At 36.9% G+C, this 13,282-nt stretch overlaps 1 protein-coding gene across 1 annotated transcript in view; it reads left to right on the top strand.

The window, feature by feature from the left end:
- CPE (carboxypeptidase E) overlaps positions 1–13,282 on the top strand; it is a 133,198-nt gene that overhangs the window by 85,381 nt on the left and 34,535 nt on the right. The window lies entirely within an intron of this gene.

The raw sequence follows: 13,282 nt of genomic DNA, 5'->3' as shown, positions 1-13,282 counted from the left end.
TATTAGAAGGAAATTTAAAATTCATAAGATAAGTAGTCCATTTGCATTTTGAGAATCATTTTAGAAGAGTCTGTCTTATCAAGTCATGGCTATTTACTGAGAGATATGAAATGAAGCTGCTTAACATGACATTTTCAATCTGATTCATAGTTTGAAAGCCATATAAATGAATGGTGGAAGAAATAGTATCTTCTGCGCTACCTTCTCTTAATTAAACAAATCAGAGTCTTCTCTGCATCTAAAATTCTTGATGGTTTGTCTTATCCTGGGTAATAATGTAAAGTAGAAGCATAAATTATTAATCATCCACAATTTTCTCATTTCCTTCTTCTTGGATGTCTCATTTGCAAAAAAAAGAAAAAGTGCCTTAGTAGGAAGACTATTGAAATGTTTAGAGATTTCGCATCCTTATTAAGCTTACAAACATTTTTTAAAGTAAAGGTGAAGAGAAGGCAGAAGGACACACTGAGTTTCTGGCATCATTGCTTCTTTATATTTTAGAAGAAATCCTTTCAATTCAATCCAGAGTTTTTCACAGGTTTCTGAAGGCCAGGCAGGCATAGCTAAAACAAAGCAGACTTCACCAACTGGTATTTCCAAAGTTCTCAATGAATAGGCACCAGATTTATATTCAGAACAGCAAATGATAAAGTTATTAACAGAACATCATGCTCTACCCAGGATAAAATGATCACCTGAAACTTCATTATCATGCTGATTGACTCAGTTATGGACACTCAACACCTTACCTCTCTCAGCCTCTTCTTCCCTCTCCTTGGAGGGCTGGAGGGTAGGGCACTAAATTCCTTCAAAATTTTCCTTTATTGAGTGACTGAGGTTTGAATTTCCCAGCTAACTCTCTGCTTTCCAACAGCAATTCTGTTTGTATTGTGCTCCGCAGAACACCATGATCCTGTACAGGATACCTTTTGGTCCCTCCCTCACCTTTTTAGCTTGCCTTTGTGTGTTGTCATCCTCCATTAAATTGTTAGCTCCATGTTGGCAGTAACTATTTTTGTTTTTTTAAAAATTTATATCCCCAGCATTCAGCATAGTGTCTGACACATAGTAAGTGTTTATAAATTTTTATTGAATGAAATTATTTATGAAAATGAATTTCTTAAAAAAGGCATTATACATAGTAGGCTTTATTGAAAGAACGGATGTTTGATATTTTGAAATGCTAAAGTTTAATAAAATATTGTCATTACAGGTGTTGCATTATTTTATGGCAAAATGGGCTTTAAAATAGTTCTGATTTTCAGATTTTTCACCTTATGATTTTCAAATAATGTAAACAGAAAGGAAACTTAGACTACATTAATAGAAGTATGTTGTCTGGAATGTGGGAGGAGATACTCTTGCTGTTAAATTCTTCTTTTCCTGGTTCTTAAAATGTAGTTAGAGGAAAATCTGTCAGAATTTTTTTTCCTGTGCTTAGATTCCCCTTGTGGCAACTCTATAGAGAAATTGTCTCTTATCACATATGTTGAACAACTGCTTTGAGGACTAACAGGTATTTGCAAAAGCTCCTTGGCTTTAAATGGCAATAAATGCTGTATTGGTAGCTATTTCTTTTTAGACTAGTAAGCATAATCAATGATTAAGCATGATTTACTGAATTGAATTATATTGAAATGTAGCAGAAGGAGTGGCATGCTTCACAGAATCCTTAGGTGGGAAAGTGTCCTTGAGAAGTCCTCTCATTTTTTCCTTTTTCTTGGGGAAGAATCTTATTTCTGTATGGTAGAGTTAATTCTAAAAACTGTACCAGACAGATAACAAATAAGTCTCAACTTTAGGAGATTATTTGGTGGCTTACACATGTCAGAATATTACAAATTATATGTTGATGCTAATGCATAATTATTACTTCTGACAATAATTCTGCAATGCATCTTTTGAAAATCTTTAGTATTAAATGCCCATTAGCTATGGAATGAAATATGATTTCGTTTTTGTTATGGAGTTCAAATAGCTCCATTTATTTTATTTCATTTATCCTTATGATACCTGTGGATTAAATCATTAGAAGGGAAAATAAATCTTATTTTTGTTGTGTGAGTAGACAGTGTGTATCTTTTCTTTTTTCCTTTCTTTTCTCTTTTTTTTCTTTCTTTTCTCCTCATTTCTACTGGAAAGGAGGAATCTATTTTTTTAAATAACCACTTCCATCCTCTTTATATGTTTAATTGATTCCTAGAGATTTGTTTCCTCTTTGGAAATGCATACAAAATTTTCATATATTAACGCTCAAACATTTGCAGATTAATGAAGTTCTTACTAGTAAACTCTGGGAAGCTTGGAGGAATCTTTAAAAGAGAAATTCACAGGTTATAAATATTTAAGACCATCAAGCAAATGGAAATAATTAGCAACAAAAATACCTTTAGCTCTTGGTACACCGAAGGCTTCTCCTAGGAGAAAAGGCAGATCACAGATTGTAAATCAAGTCTATCCCATTGTTACAATGGTGCCTCAATGTTTATGCTCCTCACATTGCCATTTCTTCTTATATTTCTTAAAGTGATTGATTATATATGTATTTGTTTTAAAATAGTTTCTTAAGAAAGTATATTGGGACCATGTCTCTCACACACTTCTCAATAGTTTGATTAAAATAGGTAATCTAGTCCAGCAGTATGTGATTTCACACCAATGATCTCCAGAGAAACACTCAAAATTTGTATTTCAAAAGCATCACAGAGCCTGAAATTGCTTTAACAGCAAAGCATTAAATACATGTTTTTTCATTTCAGGCATTCATCTAAAAAGTTGATACCCAAGAAAGAATTGATTTATTCCTATGTATAAAAAGAGATAGGATGGAATCCTTCAGATTCTGCAAGCCAAGTTGCAAAATTCTATCTCTTTTTTTCTTAAAAAATGTTTTGCTGATATCTTTTATGCCCTACTGTCCCCAGAAACAGAACATTCTCTTGTAATAAAGCATAAGTTAAGCAAAAACAACTGCACAAAATGACTGTATCTAACAATGTATGTGTCTGACAATAGTAGCCTTAGTAGCTTCTCACCTACAGGCATCATTCCCCTTTCAAGAGAAGGGAGATGTTTGATCATCTGTTGTCTGGTATTCATTTGTCCAGAGTTCAACATCCTTTTTGGTGATCATTTCATTAACATTAACATAATTGTAGTCATTGTGGCTCTTGTTCATTTGATCTTGCTTTGGAAAGTCCTCTCTTAGACTGCCTAATTTAGTTTATGGTATGGTTTGTTTTACATTAACAGTACTCTGCCATTTGTTATTTTTTTTTTCCCCAAGGAGAGGCCTTTGATGCCATATTATCAAATCATCTAGGGGCTTGGGGCAGCTTCATTCAATGAATAAAGAACTCAGTAATTACAAAACCACAAATATAAGTATCTTTTCAGGAGGAAGGATAAAGGATAGATTGTCTAAGCAAAATTGCCTCTCTTCTAAGAGACTTTGATTTAGTTCATGCTTAATGGCTTGATGGAATTTTGCCTTAAGAATATTTCTGATCTTTTTAAGGGTCTTAATTCCTTTCATCATTTGTGGCATATTGGCAAGTCTTGTTGTTTTGACTCCAGAATCCATTTAAAAAAATAAATGTTTCATCTTATTTGGAATAACTATAGAAAAGCTGAACAATAGGCTATAAATTTTTATGCAATAAGGATTTGTCTAGAGGTAATCCCTTTTATATCATACTTAGCAGAGGACTCTATTTCTTTTGGAAAAAAGTAGTTCAAAATATTCTAGAAGAAGCATTTTTGTGTATGGATATGGGGGTCTGTAATTCTGCAGTATTTCATTTTTGTGATGTATTGAAGAATCTAAATTTCAGACAAGTCTTGGAAACTTTCAACTCTATTCTTTATTCTTTCAAGGTACTCTCTTTCTTCTGCCATGCCATCCATGCATCAGACTATATCCCAGGAATTTGCTTCCCTTTCTACCTACTATCACTAAACTATTACTGACATCCCACTTCCCTTCTTACATGACAATTATAAAGATGCAAATTTATTCTCTTTCCTAAACCTTTAAGGATGACTTTTTTATGAGCATCCACTATTCTTATATTTTTCTACACAGATTTTAAAGACAAAATAGTCTTCATGAATTTCTTTGTTGAAAACGTTATCTTTAATGTTTTTTTTTTGCTGTCACAAGTTCTCATTTTTACTAATTAATATCCCAAAAGCAGTAAGTCAATTCTAGTGAACTTAACATTTCTATGACCTATATAATTTTGAAAACTGTTTTTTAGGCTTTAAAGGAATCTTTCTGGTTTATTTTTACTGAATGCAGTATGGAGAACTCCTGAGGTACTATAACGAACTGATGAATTTACAAGTCTGATACTGAAAATCACGATTCCTGTTTGGGTTGGATATTTGTGCAACATTTTTCATAACTTCATTGAGATCTGTAGAAGATCGTAATGAAAGATTTTAGAAAATATATCTTATCTTATTCTAACCAGGAAAACCTGGGTTCAAGGCTCACCTCTGGCACATACTAGCTATGTGATCTTAGAAAACTAGGCCTCTAGAAAAACATATTAGACTATTGGTTGCAGAAAAGTTGTACCAAATTACATTGGTAGAAGTTCCCAGAATTTCCTCTACCACTGAAATAGTAAATCTAGTCCCTATCCCTATTCCTTGTTCTGTGACAGATGAATGTGAATGAGCCAGGGCTGCTATTTTATCAGTTTAGGAAACTCCCAGTTTCCTGGGAATGCCTTTCATCAAACTATGATTTCATGTCCTTGGTCACCCTGCTGGTAAGTATCTGAGGAGAGATATAAACCTGGGTCTTCTCGACTCTGTACCTAGCACTTTATCTGCTTGTAGCACCGGTTTTTTAACCTGATTTGGAACCTAAACATCTTTGGGGTAACTATTTCAATTTCTTTGGTTTCCTTTGTAATTCTTTATATTTCATTGTATGCATTTACAAACCTTATTCTGAGAAGGGCTCCACAGGCTTTATCAGATTGCCAAAGAGTGTGCTCAGAAGATTAAGACACCACCCCCCCCAGCCCCCATTCCAGGCAGATCTAGCTTGGTGTTTATATGTAGAGTTCAACATTTGAATCCATACTGAGAGTGAGGGGATAAAGTGTGAAACTTGAATGGATTTGATTGATGGAGGTTCATGTCACGCTGCTGGTCTTTTAATTAATGCTTGATTAGTGATCTTGTGCCCCATGGGATGACTGGAAAGCCATTAGCTCTCCCTACATGAAACACAGTGAAAGATAAAGCATCAGGGTTACTGTTTCTAAATATATACAATGCAAATGGGGTTGGATGAATTTCCAAAATATGATGGCAATAAATAAATCTGTTATTCAGGACCTCTGATTTGCCTTTCATTAGCTATAGAATAGATAAGATGGTGAATTAAGGGAAAAACAAAAAGGAACATTTAAAAAACAAACCCCAAAACCAGCCAACAATTTACTCCAAGTAACCTAGGAGGATTTCAAACTGTGTTTCCTTTCTGCTGCTAAGAGATGAGATAACACACAGGCACTTAGGGGCATTCATCAGGAATTGACCTACCTTGCTGTTGAAATCCTGTTTAAACTTGGAGTTTGTTCATCTATGGAGTCATTGTAAACAGGAAGGGCTATGTCATTCATTTCATTTATTAGTCTGCCTGAAAATCCAGTCTCAGAAAAAAAAAAAAGCAAGGACTTCTAACTGATTGGAAGTTAAATGGAGGTGGGGGTGAGCTGAGGTAAGAGACAGATATAGAGACATGCAGACAAACAGATAGAGACAGAGACAGACAGACACAGAGACTCTTCACAGAGATAGACACAGAGAGATAGAGAAATAGAAAGAGACAGAAAAGAGAGTCTCTGGAACTGTTTTTCCTTTTGTTAAAATGAAGAGACAGATGATTTTTAAAGCAGTAAGAGCCTCATTATGACCAAATTAGCTTGTGCAGCTGCTTGCTGAGAATCTCTTGTGGGTCTCCTGTGTTTGGTGGCCATGGAGATTAAGGTTAGCATTTCATGGGAAATGAGCTGCACACAGCATCATTGCCTCTATACTTTCATAATTTTATTACTTTATTTCTTGCCTGAGATCATCAGATACAAGCCTGTGAGTGAGATGAGGAGATTGTAAAGACTTTTCATAATAAAAATATGGGGAATATTGGATTTTGTAAATAAAATTTCTCTTCCATAAGGCCTCTCTCCCTAGATACCTGAGTTTCAGGTATCTAGGGCTTGTGGACGGTCAGTTGCTCCCCCTCCTTACCAGCTACCAGCTTTCTTTGTGAAAGTGCTGTGGGCTGTAGCTGAAACTTGGAAGTTACTTAAATCTCTCCTTTGTCTTTTCTAAAGCCACATCAGCAGTTAAGTTAGATATTAGATGAGGTAATTGTGTTGGGATAGGTGAAGATTTCCCGGAGTTTGTCTAGTTTTTCACGCTTAGATTGTGAGCCTGCCTCCCAACCAATGGAGAGGTGGGATAGTGGGGAGGTGGGATTCTCTGTGTTAGGGTATAAAAATTGTGCTTCAATTTCTGTAAGTTGCCTCCCTCCACCAGGTTTCCCCGACCTGGTGGAGGGATGTCCCTTTCTTGAGAATTGTAATAAATCTTTTTCTTTCTGTTCTTATTGAGAAGCCTCTTCATTTATTTAAGATTTTGAGTAAGGGTCTTTTTATCCCACACAGTTGGTGCATGGGCCGGGAATGCCCCTGGTGGCAACTCCTTCCCATTTGGATCAGGGGCAGGCACCTGTCAGAAAGCTTTCTCTTAGGTCCCTGACTTAAGAGGGAGATATTCCTGCCCTGAGGGGGCAAAAACCCTGGAGAAAAAGAGTTACTCAGAGGAACAGATAGAAAACAAAAAGAAAAAGAAAATACAAAATTAAATGGTAAGAAAAAGGGTAAAGGCTCCAAATAAGTGAGGTGAAGAGGTGAAAGCAAACTCTGGCTGGCCGGTGGAGGAGACAGTCATTGAAAGTTGTGCATGCATAGCCCAGAGGTAAGCACTCAGGGGTCTGGAGGTTGATTCCTTGAGTCTCAGACTCAGGAAGTTTGGTGATGGCTTCCGTCTAAATTTTTGGAATCTAAGGAAAGGATTCAGGAAAACTTCAACGGAAGGATGCTACTGAGGGGCTTCAAGGGGACTGTTGGGAGTTAGGGTGGCCCCTCCCAGAAGGTTTTTGTCTTGAGGGAAAGAAAAACCTTCATAGTGTAGCTCTTGTGAGGGACTTGGTAAGTCCAATGGGAAAAGAGCAGTCTAAGTCTGTCACTTCTGAGCAAAGATTGAATGATATTGATATACCAGTAAATAGCCCCTTGGGGAACAGACTTTAGAATTGGAATGAAGTAACCAAAATATAGGGGAAAAGAAAAAAAATGATGATAAGATATTGTTGTTTTATCTGGGGTGGACTAGATGTAGGAGGAGTAATATGGCCCAAAGATGGGTCTTCAGAAGATTGGGTATGCTAAAAGTTGAATCTGTGTGTAAATGATAAAAACCCCTTTAATTCAGAGGAAGGTACTTATGTTGCCCTTTGGATTCCAGAAGCCCAGCAGATGGTATTGAAAGGGAAAAAGGAGGAGGAAGAGGATAAAGGATCCGCTCCTCTCACTCCCTCCTCCATACCCAGCAGGCTTGGTGGCTCCGCTTCCCCCGACTCTGAACCTAAAGAAAAAGGGGAGGAGGACTTACGTAGTTCTAGTGAGCTACATGGTCCTCTGTTCAAAGAACTGAGACAACTTTTAAAAGATCAGGAAAATTTACCCTTGAAAATGAAACCAAAAAACATCCACTGAGTTATTTTCGTAGAGAGGTCCGGTCAGTTCAAGGAGGCTTGATTTATGTCAATGCACCTCTTAGTGTAGCTGAGGTGAGAAATTTTAAGAAAGAAATAAAAGCCCTAATGGCAGACCCACAGGGCTTATAAGAGTAATTAGATCAGTTTCGGGGGGACCAAATAAATATATACTGGAAGTGAATTAATGAATGTCTTAAATATCTTATTCTCTCAAGAAGAAAGCGACATGATAAGAAGGGCTGTTATGATAGAATGGGAATGCCGGCACCCACCAGGTGCCAGCTGACCAGAACTACCTAACTTAGGGACCCTTGGTGGGACCATAATAATGAAGCCCATAGAATCCATATGCAGGACTTGAGAGAGTTAATTATAACTGGCATTAGGAATGCTGTCCCTAAACCCGAGAACATTAAAGTACAATTTGCTACCAATGCTGGCCAGTTTTTGAAGTTGAAAAGAAAGATTTATGGTACTTTGCAGAGTACTTGCATAGTGGGCTCTATTAGTTAAATTGTGAAGCTAAATTAAATGGTTAGGGTTTTAACCTCTAAGTTTCTTTTTAAGGAAGAGGTAATGAGTATTTGGTTCCTTTAAAATACAAAAGGAAGGGAGGAATATGGGTGGGATGTGTTTAGATTTTGTGCCCCTCCTTCCTTTTCCCACTTAAGAAAATGCTTAGCTTGATTAGGAAACCAACAGACAAAAGTTATGGAAGGTTATTGGATTTAAAAATTGTTTGCTGTGACTTGTAAGTATTATTAAATTATTTAGGCCCTTTTGCCTGGGTAAGGAGGTTTTTTTTTAATTATACAGGAGTGGAAGGCAATTCTCTACCTTACCTGAAGAAGGATCAGTAATGGAAATTAGCAGAGTAAAAGACAGGCAATCTGGAGTGAAAAGTTGAGTTCTGATTTAATAAGATCTAAAAGCTAAAATTTGTAATTTATGTTTAAATTAAATAAATATATTTGATACCAAAAGGCTATGTGTGCAAAAACTGCAAATACACTTTAGAACTTTGATAAGATTTCTTTTAGAAGTATTAACTCTGTCCATGTGCTTAGGCTATGTGGACAAAGGGAAAGTTACCCCCCTCCCATATGACTTAAAGGCTGGAGTGAGACCCGGAGAGCTGGTCTGCTGGACTTGGGAGGGGAAGGAGATGGAAGAGGGCCCTCTAGCTCTTCAAGGGAATAGAGTGAAAAGAAGAGGAGGGTTAAAATGGTTGTTTTTTTTTTTTTTAATATAAATCTAGATTTGATATGGTTTCAAGTTAAAATCTGTCCTGAAGGAATAATAGGCAACACCTGAGAATACTCTTCCTATCAGGATCATGCAGAAAGATATTATTATTTGGCATTTAGAAATTGCATTGTTAAATTAAAAATGAATTGGTTTGTGATTCTTAAGCCTGTTCCATCTGAGGATGTATGAAGTAGATTAAAAAGTTCATTTCTGTTGTTAAGAAAGAAGTTTTAACTGAAATTGGTTTTTGCTGTGAATAAAGCATTTACAAAATATTTAAAAGGAAGCTTATGGCTAAATGTGAAAAGACCGTAGATTTTAGGTCTTGTAATTTTTGCTAATTAGGTTCATTAGGGTTTTGTGATAAATTGTAAACTGTTCTTAAAGGAAGAAAATATTTGTTATATTAAGAAATGCTTTATAAAATCTTTTGTATGATTTTTGAAATGTTTATTTATCAAATTTATATTTGTAAGCTAATCTGTTATAAGAAGGGAGACCAGGAATTTTATGGTTCCAGATAGCTCTTTGGAAAATTTTAGGAAAGCTTCCTGGTCCTATCCCCCTACCCCCTCTTTTATTCGGAAGTTCAGTCATTACAGAAGGATTTCTTAAGATCTAATCTGAACTGGAGATACTCAGAGGAGAAATGTTAACTATTTCTTATTGTGAAGGAAAGAAGTGGCCTCAGCCCCATCTAGGGGTCTCTAAGATATGAAGAGTCTAAAATGAGCACCCAAGAGGTATAGCCCCTTCACTTTGTTAAAGTTGTAATCTTCATGTGAAATGTAAACTGTGTATGGAATTCCTAAACTAGGAATTTGTTTTGGTGATAAATAATTTTTAGTGGTTGGCTTTTAGGACAAATTTAAAATTTAAGATGTGAGTCCTGGTAAAATTTTTGATTAAGTGAAATTTATTATCTAATGAGCAAACCTCGGGGGAAAATTGTGTCCTCAGCCTGGGATGGGATCCTTCTGGCTTAGTTCCCCACTGTAATAGAGGGACTGAGGAAGGAGTCCAGGGTGGTTCCAGGCGTTTTAGGGGTTTCCAGCATGGTCTTGATGGGAGTGGCCAGTAACCCGGAGAATTGGATTAACAGGGCATAGTGATATGCGCCTATGGGCCTCTAGAGAGTTAGTACACATGGCACAAGGTGAAGTTTTCCAGGGTGCCTGTTAGACGAATGGGACTATAATTCTTTGGGGGTAATGGACAAAGGTCCCAATTTGGGATAAGGATTTTACATATTGCAAAGTGATGTAAGGCAATTAGCATTAAAACAATTGACAATTAATTACTGAGACTTAAAATCAGAGACATTTTTAGTTTAGGGAAATGAATTTTAGTTTAAGTTTCTTAGAGGCAGGTAACCTCTCATAAAATGTGACATTTATGGAAAAGTTAATTGTTTCTATTTTGATTTGAATTCATTTCATGAAATCAGTGTTTGAATTTGTCATATGTGTAATGAGCAGGGTTATAAAGATATAGAGAAGCTTGGGAAGCAGATGTGAATCTATAAGGAACAAGAACATGTACAGAAATATATGCAAGCCTTCAGACTTGCTTCAAAAGATGTTCCTTAGCCAATGTGAAGTTACAGTCATATCTGAAACCTGATGATTGGAACCTGCTATTCTAAGATTTAATGGGACTATTAACTAACTGTTCTTCTGAGTCTAACTCCAGGTATGAATAGCAAGAAAGGTGGTCTAAGCTTCTGATCCGTGATGTCAGTAAGCCTTTGAGATGCTGGTATGAGCTGCAAAAGCTGATCTCATGGTAAAGTTGGGAGAGTGGCTGTTCAGCCTGGGCTGAGGTAGGATTCTCCTGACTCAGTTTCCCCACTGACACCTGGCAGACTTTAAGCCTGGCTGAATGCCAGCTGACAATCTGCTCCTGCCTGGAACTGACATGACGTTAGGGAGATATTGTTTCCCTGCAATGTCCCTACTCTTAGTGGCAATTTCCTCTAGTCAAAAGTTTTGTAAGCTTAATATCAGATTTGTGAAATAACAGATTGTTGGTAGGGGAACATCTGAGATTAAGTCTAAAAATGAAGCTATTAGGTTTAGGACTTCAGACTTAAAAACAATAAATTAGGGTCTTTTAATTTCTAGTAATAGTGTAGAGACCACCAAGTTAACAAGGCTTGTGAGGATAGCATACATAGTTAATCACTATTTTGTCTCAGTTGGTTAAAAGAAAAATGGTTTGTGGCCTTTATTGTAAATGCTTTAAAAGAAATATTATGTGGATGTAGGATGTAAATACTGGGTTCTAATGTGCATTTCTTAAATATGACAATTGGCCAAAGTCCCAATTTTGATTTTGTAGAGTGATGAGTGTGTAAAGTTTAAGAATGGTCATCTAAAATGGTATTAAGGTCAGTTTTGTAGGAGAGTGGACATCTGGATTTTTACAAGAAGATAAAGGGAAGAAGATGAAGAGATGCTGTGCTGAAGATGGCCTGAAGGGACATCTAGATCAGAAAACTGCATCAGATGAGATGGAATCTCTGAATGGATAATTCATTGATCTACCTTTGTATCTTAAATCTCTGTGTCTGTACTTATAACATGGGGATAGTCCCCTTGTAATTTGTTAATGTATTGATTAACTTTTCTCTCTACCTATAAGGGGGATAGATGAAGGGAAGAATGTATAGGGGAAAGAATGTGAGGATTGTATTTAATTTTAGAGATTGCCCATGTTTTTGTCCAAATTTGGTCTTCTCCTTTAAAAGCATGAAGGAGAAGAAGGAGTGGTATGAGAGTATGAAAAGTGAAGGAGATCAATTAACAGATAATCTGTATTAGTAGTGGTGTGGAAAGTCTTCAGATGTTAGAGAAGAGGAGGGATTGAGTGAGATGAGGAGATTGTGAAGACTTTTCATAATAAAAATATGGGGAATATTGGATTTTCTAAGTAAAATTTCTCTTCCACAAAGCCTCTCTCCCTGGATACCTGAGTTTCAGGTATCTAGGGCTTGTGGACGGTCAGTTGGTTTCCCCTCCATTACCAGCTGCCAGCTTTCTTTGTGAAAGTGCTGTGGGCTGTAACTGAAACTTGGAAGTTACTCACATCTCCCCTTTGTTTGTTGTACTGTTGCCACATCAACACCACCAGTTCCCACTTCTCCCCCTCCTCTCCTTTCTAAAGCCACATCAGCAGTTAAGTTAGATATTAGATGAGGTAATTGTGTTGGGATAAGTGAAGATTTCCCAGGGTTTGTCTAGTATTTCAGGCTTAGATTGTGAGCCTGCCTCCCAGCCAATAGAGAGGTGGGATAGTGGGGAGGTGGGATTCTCTGCATTAGGGTATAAAAATTGTGCTTCAATTTCTGTAAGTTGCCTCCCTCTACCAGATTCCCTGACCTGGTGGAAGGATGTCCCTTTCTCCAGAATTGTAATAAATTCTTTTCTTTCTGCTCTTTTTGAGAAGCTTCTTCATTTATTCAAAATTTTTAGTAAGGGTCTTTTTATCCCACACACCTGTATCATCAGATACACCACCACTGATGGTGGTGGTGATGGTGATGATGAGATAAAAACATGATGATGAAGAACCACACACTCTGTGCTCCGTGAGGTAGAGTTGAATGTAACTCCTTCATAAAAAACTGGGAGGTTACTTGTTTGTGTTATGTTCTGGTGATGATTTTTCAGTCTGCTGTATTTCCTACTCCCCCTCTCATAGATTAGATGAAAATGCAAACACATTAGTCAGCTACTTGGCTTCTATTTTTGCTGAGAAGTCCCAATTGATTGCTTTCTGTTACCATATATCAATATTTTGAATGGAAAGACATTGTATTTGTGCTCATGGGGGACATGTTGGCTCCTACTTGGTCTGCAAGAAGATGAGATACCTAGAGAGACCTAGAGCTGGAAAGAACTCTACAGACCTTCTAGTTCAACTGCTTCATTTTCCAGATGAAAAAAACTGAGGCCCAGGGAGGTTGTGACTTGACCAAGGTCACACAGGTGTAAATGACGGAGGAAGGACTCAAATAGCTTCTTTGACTCTAGAGCCAGTACTTTTTCCACTGTCCTGTGCTATCCCTGAATGGTGGAGATATCTGCCATTTTGCATGGGCTATAGTGAATTTTAAATTCTTCTAAGAATAGGGAAATCCCACTTTGCATCCACAGGAGACAGAATATTATTGTGGAGAGTCCTGAATTTGGGGTCAGCTGGCCCACATTCAAATCCAAGTTTATTGTG

The sequence above is a fragment of the Notamacropus eugenii genome, chromosome 2 (genome assembly GCF_028372415.1).
Source record: "Notamacropus eugenii isolate mMacEug1 chromosome 2, mMacEug1.pri_v2, whole genome shotgun sequence".
NCBI lineage: Eukaryota > Metazoa > Chordata > Mammalia > Diprotodontia > Macropodidae > Notamacropus > Notamacropus eugenii.
The sequence above is the reverse complement of the archived record's forward strand: the minus strand, read 5'-3'. Positions and strand labels throughout refer to the sequence as shown.